Source organism: Danio rerio, chromosome 7 (assembly GCF_052040795.2).
Source record: "Danio rerio strain M-AB ecotype USA chromosome 7, GRCz13ab, whole genome shotgun sequence".
Taxonomy (NCBI): domain Eukaryota; kingdom Metazoa; phylum Chordata; class Actinopteri; order Cypriniformes; family Danionidae; genus Danio; species Danio rerio.
The window spans coordinates 75,700,260-75,714,114 of NC_141027.1; the positions used below are offsets into that span (position 1 = coordinate 75,700,260).

The 13,855-nt window shown below is 38.1% G+C and overlaps 1 protein-coding gene and 1 long non-coding RNA gene across 5 annotated transcripts in view; one reads left to right on the forward strand and one right to left on the reverse strand.

Annotated features, from left to right (window-relative positions):
• The window catches only part of znf821 (zinc finger protein 821), a 40,586-nt gene that overhangs the window by 7,732 nt on the left and 18,999 nt on the right, over nucleotides 1-13,855 (forward strand). The window lies entirely within an intron of this gene.
• LOC141375203 (uncharacterized) lies at nucleotides 8,211-10,707 on the reverse strand. The gene is made up of 2 exons (XR_015496527.1): nucleotides 10,647-10,707; nucleotides 8,211-10,550 (listed from the first exon to the last, which is right to left on the reverse strand). It is a non-coding gene; the product is annotated as an uncharacterized LOC141375203 (long non-coding RNA).

Genomic DNA, 13,855 nt, shown 5'->3' on the forward strand with positions numbered 1-13,855 from the left:
ATAGGAAATGTACAAGATACCTTCATAGAACATAATAATTACTTATCTTTCTAATGATTTTTGACAAAAATCACTTATTTTTGACCTACAGTGTATATTTTTCTACTGACAAAAATTGACAGGAGTCTCAAACCCTTTGCTGGATGTGTTCTCTACATCAGCCAGTTTAAAAACTAATCCAGAGGATATATGTGACTCTGGACAACAAAAATAGCCATATTTTTAAATTAAGATGGTATACATTACATGGAAGCTGACGAAATTAGCTTTTCGTTGATGTATGGTTTGTTATAGGATAATATTTGAGTGAAATACAGCATAAAATCTGACCAAACTAGCTTTTCCATGATGGATAGGGTAGGATATTATTTGAGTGTTTTTAAATCTGGAAAGAAAAAAAAAACAGCTTAACAATGCACATTACTAATAGAAAAATCTAGTTTTTGATATAATTACGGTAGGACATTTACTAAATTCCTTCATAGAATATGATTTGTACTTCATTTTCTAATGATTTTTAACAAAATCACTCATATTTGAGAAAGACTTTGTATATTTTTTCTATTGACAAAAATGGACAGGAATCTCAAACTCTCTTTACTGCATGTGATCACTACATCAGCGGGTTTAAAAACTAATATAGAGGATATATGTGATCCTGGACCATAGAATTAGCCATACTGAGATGTGAAAGTTAGCTTTTCATTGATGTATTGTTTGTTGTAGGACAATATTGGACGGAAATACAACATTAAAGCTGACAAAATTAGCTTTTCATTGATGTATCAGATAGGAGAGGACATTATTTGTGTGTTTGTGAATCTGGAATGAAAAAAAGCTGCTTAACTGTACACGTTTAGTAACTATCTACTGTACACTGCAGTAACAATATCAGCTATATTTAGAGCAAGAATCGTTTTATGCACTATTACACTGTACAGCTGCAAATTATTAATTGTATGTATTTAGTAAGTCTTTAGTAAGTCTTTTGAACTATCCTTCAAACTATTTGTCAACAAAGAAATATATATACAATAAACTTTGATATCACATATGTTAATATATATTAATATATGCAATTTTGTGTTATAACACAGTAGTTACTCATCAGTTAAATAAATGCATGTATACTTTAGATGTTAATTATTCTATGTTAATTATTGATACAGTGGATTGGCAGAATATGATCATAAATATGTTAGAAAGAGATTTCCTGGAAGATCATACAGTGTTATCCTCATATAAAAATATAACTGAAATGCACTTCTGAATTAATCATGATGAATTGCATACAAAAAAGCTCGTTTTTACATAATATATGTGTACGTACTGTATATGTTTATTATTAATATGTAAATGCACACTCATGCATGTGTATGTGCTTTCAAAATATTCACACATGAAGCTCTGGTTTCCCGCACTAGTCCTAAGACATGCCCTGTAGGTGAATTGGGTAAGCTAAATTGGTCGTAGTGTATGTGTGTGAATGTGAGTGCATGGGTGTTTCCCAGTGATGGGTTGCAGCTGGAAGGGCGTCCGCTGTGTAAAACGTGCTGGATAAGTTGGCGGTTCATTCCGCCGTGGCGACCCCTGATAAATAAAGGGACTATGCCGAAAAAGAAAATTAATGAATGTGTTGGATTAAATATTTAATAAATAAGCTTTCTATACAAGTATATCCATATCCACTTGTTAAGTGTGACGTCACGCGAATTCAACTGAATGGGGAGACTTATGAAATGGTAATAATAAACGTTTACAAAGCGATTTAAGGCTTTCGAAAATCACGATCACAATATATATGTCCATGCCTAATATCCGATGGCCAGAAAGTCATTATTTTGTATAAATTGTTAAATTTTTGGTATTTGTTATGCAGCAAGCCCAGAGATTGTTGTGTACACTTATGATTTTATATAAAATTAACTTTAATGTGTGATAGGAATAAAACGTGATCATAAACTAATGATTTCTCCAATCAAATGAGTGGCGGCTTGGACCCGGAAACAGTATTACATACGTCACAAACACGTCACCACTTAACTAGCGGATATAGATGGATGTGTGTATTTATATATGGATAATAAATACAGTACAATGCAAATATAGCAGAATAGTCGGGATTAATCATTTTACACCACTAGAAGTTTTTCAAAGAGCAGAGTATTCAATATTAACAGTATGTCCTCTCATTAGAGTTTAAGGTTATGATCATTAAAACCTCATGCATCAGTTTACACATTACTGTTAACGTGCATCATTATACAATGTTAGCATATGTTGCATACAACTTTCACTTGCTAATTACATAATTATGTACAACAGTTATAATTGAATCCAGAATTTATGTTTTATGGGGCGTTAGCATTGTTTGTTGCCTCACAGCATGAAGGTCACTGGTTTAAGTCCCGGCTGGGCCTGTTGGTATTTCTGTGTGGAGTTTGCATGTTCTCCCAGAGTTGGCGTGGGTTTCCTTCGGGTGCTCCGGTTTCCCGCACAGTTCAAACACATGTGCTACAGGTGAATTGGGTGAACTAAATTGGCTGTGGTGTATGAGTGTGTGTGTAAATGTGGGAGTGTATAGGTGTTTCCCAGTACTGGGTTGTCTTATTGGTCAGCCAGTTTTTAATCCAGAATGTCAAACCCCTACCAAAATTTGAAAAATGACACCTTTATGTCTAGTGTTTGGCAGCTTGGTGTGTACAATCACATTAGTGCCTTTTGTTTAGTTAGCAATAATCCAACACAATCTCACAGCAATTCTTAACTTTTTGATTTAGTGGCTAATTCGTATGAATTCGTACGATCTAATTCGTACAATTTAGTACGACTTGCTCATCCCCCAATGACGGTTGGGTTTAGGGGTGGGGTTAGGTGCCAGGCCTCCTTTTTAAAATCGTACAATTTCGTACGACTGAACTCCTACGAATTCGTTAGTCATTAAACTGGCAAAACGTAAAATACTTACGTTTTCTCGTGAGATCAGGCTGCAATAATCATGTGTGTCCCAGTGTGCACAAAGCACACTAGCACTTAAAGCAGTGGGCTTTAAAGGGCCATGAAACCCCCCTGTTTCAGCAGGGTTTTTTCAGACCTCTACTTTGGAAAAAGTCAGGAAAGTGGGCGTGTCCAGCTTTGTTTAGGGGGGAGTGTTGGAGGAGGGAATAAGGGGAGGTCTGTATTTGCATAAAAATGGGAGTTTCCGTTTGTGCACGCACTGATTTTTACAGAGGCAAAACAAACACACAGACGCAAAGGAGAAAGACAGTGACTGTGTTTACATGGACATCAGTAATCAAATTATTTGCCAAATTATTAAATGGTGGACTTTAACTGCAGTTTGGCACTTTCATTCAGGAATTTCATTCATGCTTCTCGTGACAAACAAGATATTTGATTCGAGGAATTGCTGGAAGCGTGTATTTTTCATATGACTGAGAGAAAAAAAACCTCTGCATTACTCGGTAACTTAGATGCACTCGGTAAGTAGTGTCAGAAAGCCGTGTGTGTTATTCCTGTCACAAAATGCGGTGAACATCCTACATAGTAAGTTTGATTGTGGTGCTTACATGTTTACACTCGGAGAGCAGCATTTACAGCAGATCTTTCAGTCCATAATATTGTAGTGATATTACCGTACTGTAAACTTTATTAACTTAGAAATCATTTGACTAAGGTCCATCTTTAAACATTAAAAGAGTACTGCTGATGATACAAGCTAACTTTGCCTCTGAAAAAAACAAACAAAGACCACTGATCCCTAACTTACCAAATCTGTAGAGACACGACAATCAACACCTACTGAAGCCGCATCTTTATTAAAGGAGACGAGCAGCAATTCCGGATTTCACCATTTCCAGATGAGAAAAGCTCTCGGGGAAACAATGTTCCTTAGATACGTATTTCTGTTGCGTGCACTGTAATCCACACGTGAGTCCAGCAGCGCTCTCATAGAGGGAAAATAAAAACAAAACCTTCACTGCAGCAAATTATAAAAGCAACACCGACAACTAGTATCTCCAAACAGTTCTTGTTCTCCTGCTTGGCAACACAACGTGGTGTCTCTCTCTCTGCTGTCTGAACACTGTAACGGGTAAAAACAGTCTTGAAGCTATCATGCATATTAATAAAGTTGCACCTCATACACAATAAAGCATGCTGATTGGATTGAATCAAGTCTTACTCATGAATAAATGCAGCACACTCAGAGACGTAATAGGGTACTCTCAGGTACAGACGTCCAATCTACATGCAGGAATATACGCTAAGATCTCATGGCTGTGACGCAGCTTCAAAAATTAGTTTCAAACCGGAAGTACGAATTTGCTCGAAATAAACGGAAAACAACCAATTTTCACTTTTTAGTGAAATAGATGTGTCCTAATAGTGTTTTTAGCAGTGTGGGACACATATACGACTGTCAACAGCTTAAAAAAATGTGTTTTGGTGTTTCGTGACCCTTTAACGTAATCAGCCAATCGTATAACTTTTTTTTATGTGTGATTTGCCTTTTCGTTTACATGAAACATTTTGGGGAGTGAAAATGCATAATTTTGACAAAGGATTTCAAATGGCATGTTTATGAAAATGCCGTCGCTATCGTTTCTATGTATACACATAACAGTGTAAGCTTTGAAATTTACAGAAAAGGTATTTGATCGTTATATATATATATCTATATAACGATCTATATAATATATATATATACATCTAGAAAATCTGGCAAATGCCAGAAAGGCCGGACCATTTTTTAAATGTGGGCCGGTCAGTTTCTTTTTAATTTCTTTTTTTTTTTATGTATTGCTTTTACATGCAGGCAGCTTTTATCTCTTGCAAGATGTGTATATTATGATGATGATGATGATGATGATGATGATGATAGTAATAATAAAAATAAATGTTAAGCATTTGGCCCAATCGGCAATGGTCAGCTGGTTTTGAGATGGGCTGACCAAATCCGACCTAATCAGAGGTTACGTGGACGTAATCAAAATCTGGCAAGAATGTCAAACAAACATGAAATGCAACACAAACTAATTGTCAGAGATGTACCATAAAAAAGGAAAGGTGGTGCCGAAAAGCTCAGAGAAAGCAAAACAATGGCTCTAAAATCAGATGCTGCCAAATGTATAAAATTAAATGAAATGTTCTCAAAACAGGGCAATGCGGTGGCAAAGTGGGTAGCACTGTCGTCTCACAGCAAGATGGTTGCTGGTTTGAGTCCTGGCTGGGTCAGTTGGCACCTCTGAGTGAAGTTTGCACATTCTCCTCAAAGATATGCGCTATAGGGAAATAGATAAACTAAATTGGCCGTATATATATATATATATATATATATATATATATATATATATATATATATATATATAAACTCTGTTGTAACAGTTGGGTTTAAAATACCCCAACATATAACCCAACTATAGTTTATTATAGCACTTTCCCAACCATAGGTTATTTTAATCCAATGCATGGGTTATTTTGATCAAAAGTTATTTTTCCATTTTAGAAATTACTAATTCTACTATTACTAGTTCTACTATCAATTTTATAAAATGCTTTTTTCCATTACATTTTAGTTCTAGACACTTTTGTTAAAATAAATCAAAAATCACAAACTATGAAGAAACAGAACCAAGTAGACAGTTATAAACTGTGCAAGCAGAAAGTCCTGTGTTGATGGAGCAGAATATGGAGCTCTGTGTGCTGCAGAGACTGTCCAGCAGCTGCAGCAGGCTTCACTCAGTGTCCACAATGTACATTTGAACCACATCCAAACGCTTCAGACGGTCTTGAATGGTGAAACAAATATAAAAAACAAGATACGGAGAGGTAATTTAATAAAAAACAATAACATTATTGTGTTAGAGCTTAAATTTTATAACGCAAAAACAACATTACGCACCCATATTAATACAGCTGATTTGTGTGTTAAATCAGTTGACTGTTGAAATCCAAGTTTTTACCCCAATTGATTGAGTCATTAAATAAATAATCAAATAAAGGTTAAAAATAACCCAACAAAGCACCAAATATTCAACTCAACTGGATGAGTTATTAATAAATAACGTAATAAAGGTTAAAAATAAGCCAACAAAGCACCAAATATGTTTAACTCAACAATTTTTTAGAGTGTTTATAGAATTTCCTGACTGATCAAAAAGAAGCTCTAAAAGTTGATTGAACTTGTGTGATGAATGGGTTTACTGTAAACTTTACTTTATACCCATCAATTTGATTATTAGCAGCAGTAGAGGCTTTTGCAGACAGACTAATTGTGACTCAATGGGAATGTCTAGGAAAGATCCTTTTCCTCCATCATGCATAGATGAATTGAATTCAGGAGTGTTCTCATTGTTTCCTATGCAAGTTCAGTTTTGTCTCTTTCATTATAAAATATCTGAAATTTTGTTTTGGTCAGTCTAAAACCCCTCAGCCAAAGTCTGTCATCAAAGTGGTTCAGTTGTATTACCTCTAGATAGGGTTGGGCCAACCTATCGATGTCATCGTCCATCGCCGATCCTCCGTCCTGCTGCAAACTCGCTCGCGAAAAATACACAGTCAGGCCCTGTTTACAGTAATACGTCTTAGTGTTAAAATGGCAATTTAGAACAAAAATGATCCACAGCCACGCTGTGTTTTACCTAGAATTTCTGAACAGCCCTTCGTCCGCTGAAAACACACATCACATGACTGCCACACACACTGTCATGCGCTCCTCTGAGCTCCAGAGAGCAATGCACGTCAGTTTATTAAGGATGTACCGCTGGATCGTGTCTCACTATAGTTGTAACACGTGATATTCAGACATCCCAAATCTCCTGGAAGTTCTGAGAGTCTCTTTGCATTTGCGGGACTCATAATGTCCGCAAGCGAGTGATAATCTCCCGGAAATCGCGTGTCTCTCTCCCGGTCACACACCCTCCTCACCCCCTGATTCCCACCTGTGCTCCCTTAGAGCCTCTTTCACCTTCAAAGCTTTCATTGCGTTTCGTCTTCAGAGGAGCAAGTCATTTATAAGAATAAAGCTCCACAGTGGCTCTTCTACCGGAGCAAATGCCATTTTCCTTTTAGATATTAGGTGCCAGTTTAATAGGAAGTGGCCATTTTGTTCTGTTGAACTCATTGGATGGAATTGGTACTTGATTCGCAAATGTTTTATGCGCTATTCCAGTTTTACAAGAGTCAAATTTTGCATCTTTGCATGAAAACATGACATATTATACATTTTTCTCCATGGGAATGTCTATAAAAGATCATGTTCCTCCATCAAGCCTGGGTTTTGTCAATTAAGCCTGAATTAGTTGATGATGTTGTTGATGTTGAATTAGTTGAAGTTGATGTTGAATTAGTTGATCTGATGTCTGTCTATGACTATCCTTCCACCTCACCAAACTAGACATCATTCAGAGCATCCCCCCCGTTTTCAGTATCTGCAATGTTTTCTGTTGGGCTGGTGGTGGGAGGGATGGATTGAATTCAGGAGCGCTCTCATTGTTTGCCATGCGAGTTAAGTTTTGTCTGTTTGGTTCCCACCCCCCCCTCCACTGACTTTAGCCTTTCTCTGGTGTCTGTTGTCTGATGAGTTTGTCTCTTTGTCTGGATGCAGGCAGACACTGCGTCACCTCCTGCCTACAGACACACAGACTCTGAGATAACATCACAGTGGCACACGGAGGGGGGAGAGCGAGGGTGGATGAAGACGGAGGGAGGGTGGAGAGACAGATGTACAGACAGAACTGGCGGTGGGGGATGGAAATCTCTCTTACATCAATCACAGGCTGTCTGCCGTCCAGCCGGTCTGTTGTAAGCGCTCATAGTTTAACGCTGAAATCCTTCATGCAAGATCTAACATCCTTGCTGATGCTTCCTAACATCTCTTGAAACTGTCCTGAAGAATCTGGGAGTGGTAATGACTGATGTGGAGTTAAAAATATATCATGATATTTTCTGGATTATGATGGTTATAATGATATTATGGCCCGTTTCCACTGACTGGTACAGTACGGTACAGTTCGGGTCCGTACGGGTCACCCTAGTCAGGCTTGCGTTTCCACTAGCAAGGGTACCCTTTTGGTGGGCGTGATGTATGACAAAGTTTCAGTCGACGTCATGCTCGCTCGAGAAAATGTCTACAATAAAGCTGCACAGGTCGCTCACATGTCATATGAAAAGCACTTCTCACAAAACAGACGCTTTACACACATAAATACTTGTTTATAAATGTTTATTACTAACTTTTCAATGTACATGAGTTGATTATAACTGCAGATCAATGACAGTGCGAAATAGCCAACTGTAACGTCTGCAATTATTTCAAATAAATGAACATATATGAACACAGACACTTACAGTCCTCGATATGTTACCAACTACAGAAAAAGTACACACAGCATACATTTCGTCCTTAATTAGGTTCAAAACAACACAAAGTATAGCCTACAGTCTGTGAAAACCTCTCATCTGTGTCTGTAATCTTCAGCAGCACATGTAGCCTCTGTTAGAGAGTCATTCCATCATTTCCATATTAGTCCAAAAAGGGATGATAAAAATTAAAACAAGGCAGTTTGTTCACGTTTGCTGAAGAAATGACGTGCTCCTTGGCTTTCCATTTTTTCAGCGCTCCACTCTCGCGTTTGCCCTTTTCTTTCTGAATGTGTCATTCTCGCGTTTGTCAGCTTCTCACAGGATCGGGTTTCCAAAGCTTGTCAATAATCATGCACATGTTATTATCATCAGCTCAAGAAGTTAGTTATTTCAGATATAGACGCGCGGTGAGGGCAAGTAATCTCTCGCTGTATATTTCAAACATGGCGGGTCCTTTGTTTACATTCTGGCTTGTTGCGTAAGCAAATGACGTATCTCTGTAAACCAAAACCGTTCAGCTGCGTGTCTAGCATTTAGTACCCTTTTTTGTGTTTGGGATCCTTTCGAAAGGGAGCCGAAAAAGTGGTACGGTACGGTTTGGTTTGGTACGCCTTTTGACAGTGGAAACGGCCATAAAATTGAACCGAACCGTACTGTACCACTCAGTGGAAACGGGCCATTAGTGACACTGTAATTAATAAGTATCCACTGAGAGATGAAATAAAGTCCTGATCCTTTAGAAAAAGTATTTTTAATTAATTTTATATTTATTTATTTTAAAACAAAGCTGATATCTGCAACCCTGCTTCTGGATGAATACTATCCTGCAGAGCTCAACCATAATCAAGCACACTGAAGCAGATAATCAAGATTTCAGGATCAAGGCCAGTCACAGTCATTTCTGTTGAGCATGTGAACACAATGGCAAATCAGCGCTGTTTAGGAACTCGCTCAAGTGTTCGAATGTTAGCGGGAAATGGACGTTTTTAAAATCTTAGTATCTATTGCTATTGAATTCCAGTATCGTAACAACCCTATTGTTAGTGTTAAATGAAAACAGTTTTAAACAACAACGAGTAACAGAATCAAATGGCTGTTTCTCAATACGCGTTCTTGTCTGTACTTGCGTTCTTGTGTCCTCGTGAACTGTCGCCGAAGTGCTGTTCCAATTTAAAGTTCACATCTTGCCAAGTACACATAATATTCCTGGATGTGTAATTACTCAGCAGCTTTTGCAAAGGATGCTTCGATAGGTGACTTGTGAAACCAGCGAAAGCTATTGGCGGAGAAGAGAACCCGCACAGTTTTAAAAATACTCCTCTGTTGTGTTTCAAAATAAAGTTTTAAGAGTTTTTCAAACAAGAATGTAATTGTTTTAAACTCGAATTGGCAGTTTATTTATAAAGATAGCATGTCTCTGGAGATATAACTCAGCTAAAGGCTGATTTATACTTCTGCGTCAAACGCACGCGTATGCTACGGCATTGACGCATAGCCCTACGCCATGGCCGTCGGTGTTGCTGACGTGCACATTTCAAAAAATGTAACCACGTCGCAACGACGCATAGCGCAAGCTCTGTGATTGGTCAGCTTGGTAGCGCTGACGAGTCTGGGCGGGACCGAGAGCCGCGCGAATGGCGCGAACCCGATGGAGCGATTGTTTACAAGTGAGGAGTCCCGTGAAGGAGCTCCGGATGGAAAGTTTTGTTTTGTGTTTACCTCATAGTTAAAGTTGTTGCACATCCGCCGGTTCCTGCCTCAAAATTAGCGAGTTTGAGCCACTTGTAACAACTACTTTTTTTTGAAGCTACATTAAAGAAATTGAGAGACCACAAAACAACTTTCAGAGATTCATGTGTATTTAGAAATGTATATGACAGCAGGTATGAATAATTATTGTTACACACTGGGGATATGAAATGATCAGCAGTCAACTCATTAATGATCACTATTAGACAGAAATAAGCATTCGATAAGTGTCTTTCTCATTGAATCTAGTATTTATAGCAATCCAAAAAAGATACCAACAGTCCTTAAGTGAATCACATGAAAGATCAAGTTCAGCAAACAGTTCATCAATGGCTGGCCACGGAATCAGTAGGAAAGTGGATGGAAAAAGTCTGTGGATATGAGGATGGATTGTCCAGGTCCTGTTTTGATGACTTAAAGTGGATACCAAAAACCCTCTGCATATAAACAAACATACAATCAAAACCTTGCCAACCCTACACAAAACATATGTACAAAACCGAAATATATACAAAAAAAACAGGCCTACTTACATCTGAGGTATAAGAACAAAAATGTTCCTCAAATAAGGGCATCAACAAACAACAGCGCAGTGAAGAAGCCTTTCCATTTGCTAGGCACCATACTTCCTGCCTACTGCTTCTTCTCTACCTCCTTTTAAGCAGATTGGAGACTTACTACCTAGATCGCCCTCTAATGGGTGAGATAGCTACTACAGGTAGATATTTCAAATAGTAACAGGAAAACTGTTACACACTTGTACATTCAGGAAGTGCTCAGGAAAAGCAAAACATCAGCGAAGAAACTCGACACAGAGGAACATTTACACCTCACTGCCAACTAGTGTTTCAGAAGTGTTAATGCAGACCAACTGAGACGGCGCGCAGAAGTATAAATGCACAGCCACGCGCGTTGCATGCGCCGTGGGTTACACCGGTCACTTGACGCAGAAGTATAAACCAGGCTTAATGCGGACTCTGACCCCCAGCCTGTCAGCAGGAGCTTCGTCATCACCTCCCCCGCCGAGAGCAGCTTTACATCATGGATGTACCGCTGGATTGCATCTGTCCATTGTAGTTAATACATGATATTTAATCAATTTTGTGCTTATCTAACAGACAGTTTTTGATCTTATAAATCTATTATTTGTTATCAGGAGTAATATTTTGCAGCATTGTAATCTTGTTACCTTTTATTAATTGTCTTTAATTATGTTACCGAGGTTTGTCTTTGTTTACATTTACATTTAGCCAATTAGCAGACGCTTTTATCCAAAGCAACTTACAAATGAGGACAAGGAAGCAATTTACTATAATATTACTATAATATTATAAGCAATAACTATAAGAGCAACAATGAATAAGTGCTGTAGGCAAGTTTCAGGTGTGTAAAGTCTAAGAAGAAAAGCATTAGTAATGTACTTTTTTTTTTTTTTTTTTTTTTGAGTACAGTTAGTGGTATATCCAGAGAGGCAATTGCAGATTAGGAAGGAAAGTGGAGACTAAATAGTTGAGTTTTTAGTCGTTTCTTGAAGACAGAGAGTGACTCTGCCGTTCTGTTGCAGTTCAGGAGTTCATTCAACCAACTGGGCAGATTGAATGCGTGAGTTTGAGAAAGTGATTTTTTCCCTCTTTGGGATGGAACCACGAGGCGACGTTCTTTCACAGAACGCAAGTTTCTGAAGGGCACATATGTCTGCAGAAGTGAGAGCAGATAAGAAGGAGCAAAGCCAGAAGTCGCTTTGTAAGCAAACATCAAAGCTTTGAATTTGATGCGAGCAGCAACTGGCAGCCAGTGCAAACGGATGAACAGCGGAGTGACATGTGCTCTTTTTGGTTCATTAAAGACCACTCGTGCTGCTGCATTCTGAAGAGCTGAAGAGGTTTGATAGAGTTAGCTGGAAGCCCCGCTAGTAGAGAGTTGCAATAGTCCAGTCTGGAGAGAACAAGAGCTTGAACAAGGAGTTGAGCTGCATGTTCAGATAGGAAGGGTCGGACCTTTCTGATGTTATAGGGTGCGAATCTGCAAGATCGAGCAGTTCTAGAAATGTGGTACCAAATTGCTTAATCTTTATTTCTTATTGTGTACGTCTTGTACGTTATACTTGAATAATGTCTATTGTAGTTTATTAAATCAGATAATAAAAGACACGAGTCTGTGTATATTAACCCATTCCACTTCACATTCATAGTGACTTATGTTTACATTTTCTTAAATCAAAAATATAGATTATAATATTAATTACAGGGTCGTGCTTTATATAATGAAATCATTTTATTGTTAATGTATAGTGAGACCGATGAATCCGGGCTGAGGTAAATGACGTTATAAAGTACACTGCCGTTCCATTTGAAGAAGTACACGATTCGTGTCCTCGCGTCCTCGGTAGTTCATTCTTCTATGTCTGAACTTGGCAAGTCTAAACTTTCAAGGATGCAAGTCCGAACTTTGCGTACTTGGTATTGAGAAACAGCCACTGCTTTCCCATTACAATTAAGCAATCCGCATACTTTTCCATTAATAATAAATTTAATTTACTGTTAATTCACTATTTGCTGTCAATGATTGTAACTCCAGTTCAAGCTAAATGAGTGGAAAATGCTTTGTGTGTATCTGAAATTCTGGAATGAGTCATATGTAAGCATATCCATTATAGCACTCTATCAATTTGCTTACAACTGTTACAAACGCCATGGCAACACCTTGTCAACCTGTCTGAACACAGTAGCGTGTCATTCATCACTCACACTGACAACAGAAAGCGCCTTGTATTTGTATGCCGTTCAGCGTTCGTGCACTCATTAAAGCGGCTCGGCAGAAGGTGTTTGGTAGATGGCAGTGATGGAGTAATGGGATGGATGTGTGCGGGTGGAGGGAGGAAAAGCGGCTCCATGTGGGCGTTCGGAGAGCTTCTGGAGGAGATGATTCTCACATTAGAGCACAGGAGATGCAGGCTGTTTCCTCTGGGACTGCAGTGTGTGTGTGTGTGTGTTCATAGTGGGGGTTGGTGAGCGTGAGGATGTTGTGCGTGTTCCTAATGTGTTAATGCAGCAACAACTATTGTTCTAACTGCAACTATTGGATCTCGTTGATGCTGTTGTTGTTGATGTGCTCTGTCTTTTTTTTTTGGAAATTCAAGAAAAATTGAGAATTATTCAGATTACATCAGGCTTTTTGAAGTGATGATGAAAGCATTGCGGTTTTTTGAGTGAACACTTTGTGTGGTGCATGCATTTATAATACATTATAAAGGTATTCCTGAGCCATTTCCTTGTGTTTTGTCATCACACAGTAATGATTGGTGTCACAATCCTAAAATTATGACTTTGATTTCGATGATGGCGGTTCATTCCACTGTGGCGCCCTCTGAAATAGAGACTAAGCCGTAGAATAATGAACGAATTAATGATTTTGATGATTGTTTGACTTAAATGTCTTAATACTAGCCTTGCGATTTAATAGAACAGTCCATTTTTGTTTGGAAAATGCTCATTTTATAACTTCCCTAGAGTTAAACTGATGAGTTTTACCATTTTTGTGTCCATTTAGCTGATTGTTGGCGTCTACACTTTTAGCTTAGCTTAGCATAGATCATTAAATCGAATTAGACCATTAGCATCTTGCCAAAAATGACCAAAGAGTTTCGATTATATTCCTATTTACAGCTGGACTCTTCTACATAATGTAATTACAGAAGACTCCAGCTTTAAATAGAAAAATTATAGGATTTTTTTTTTTTTTT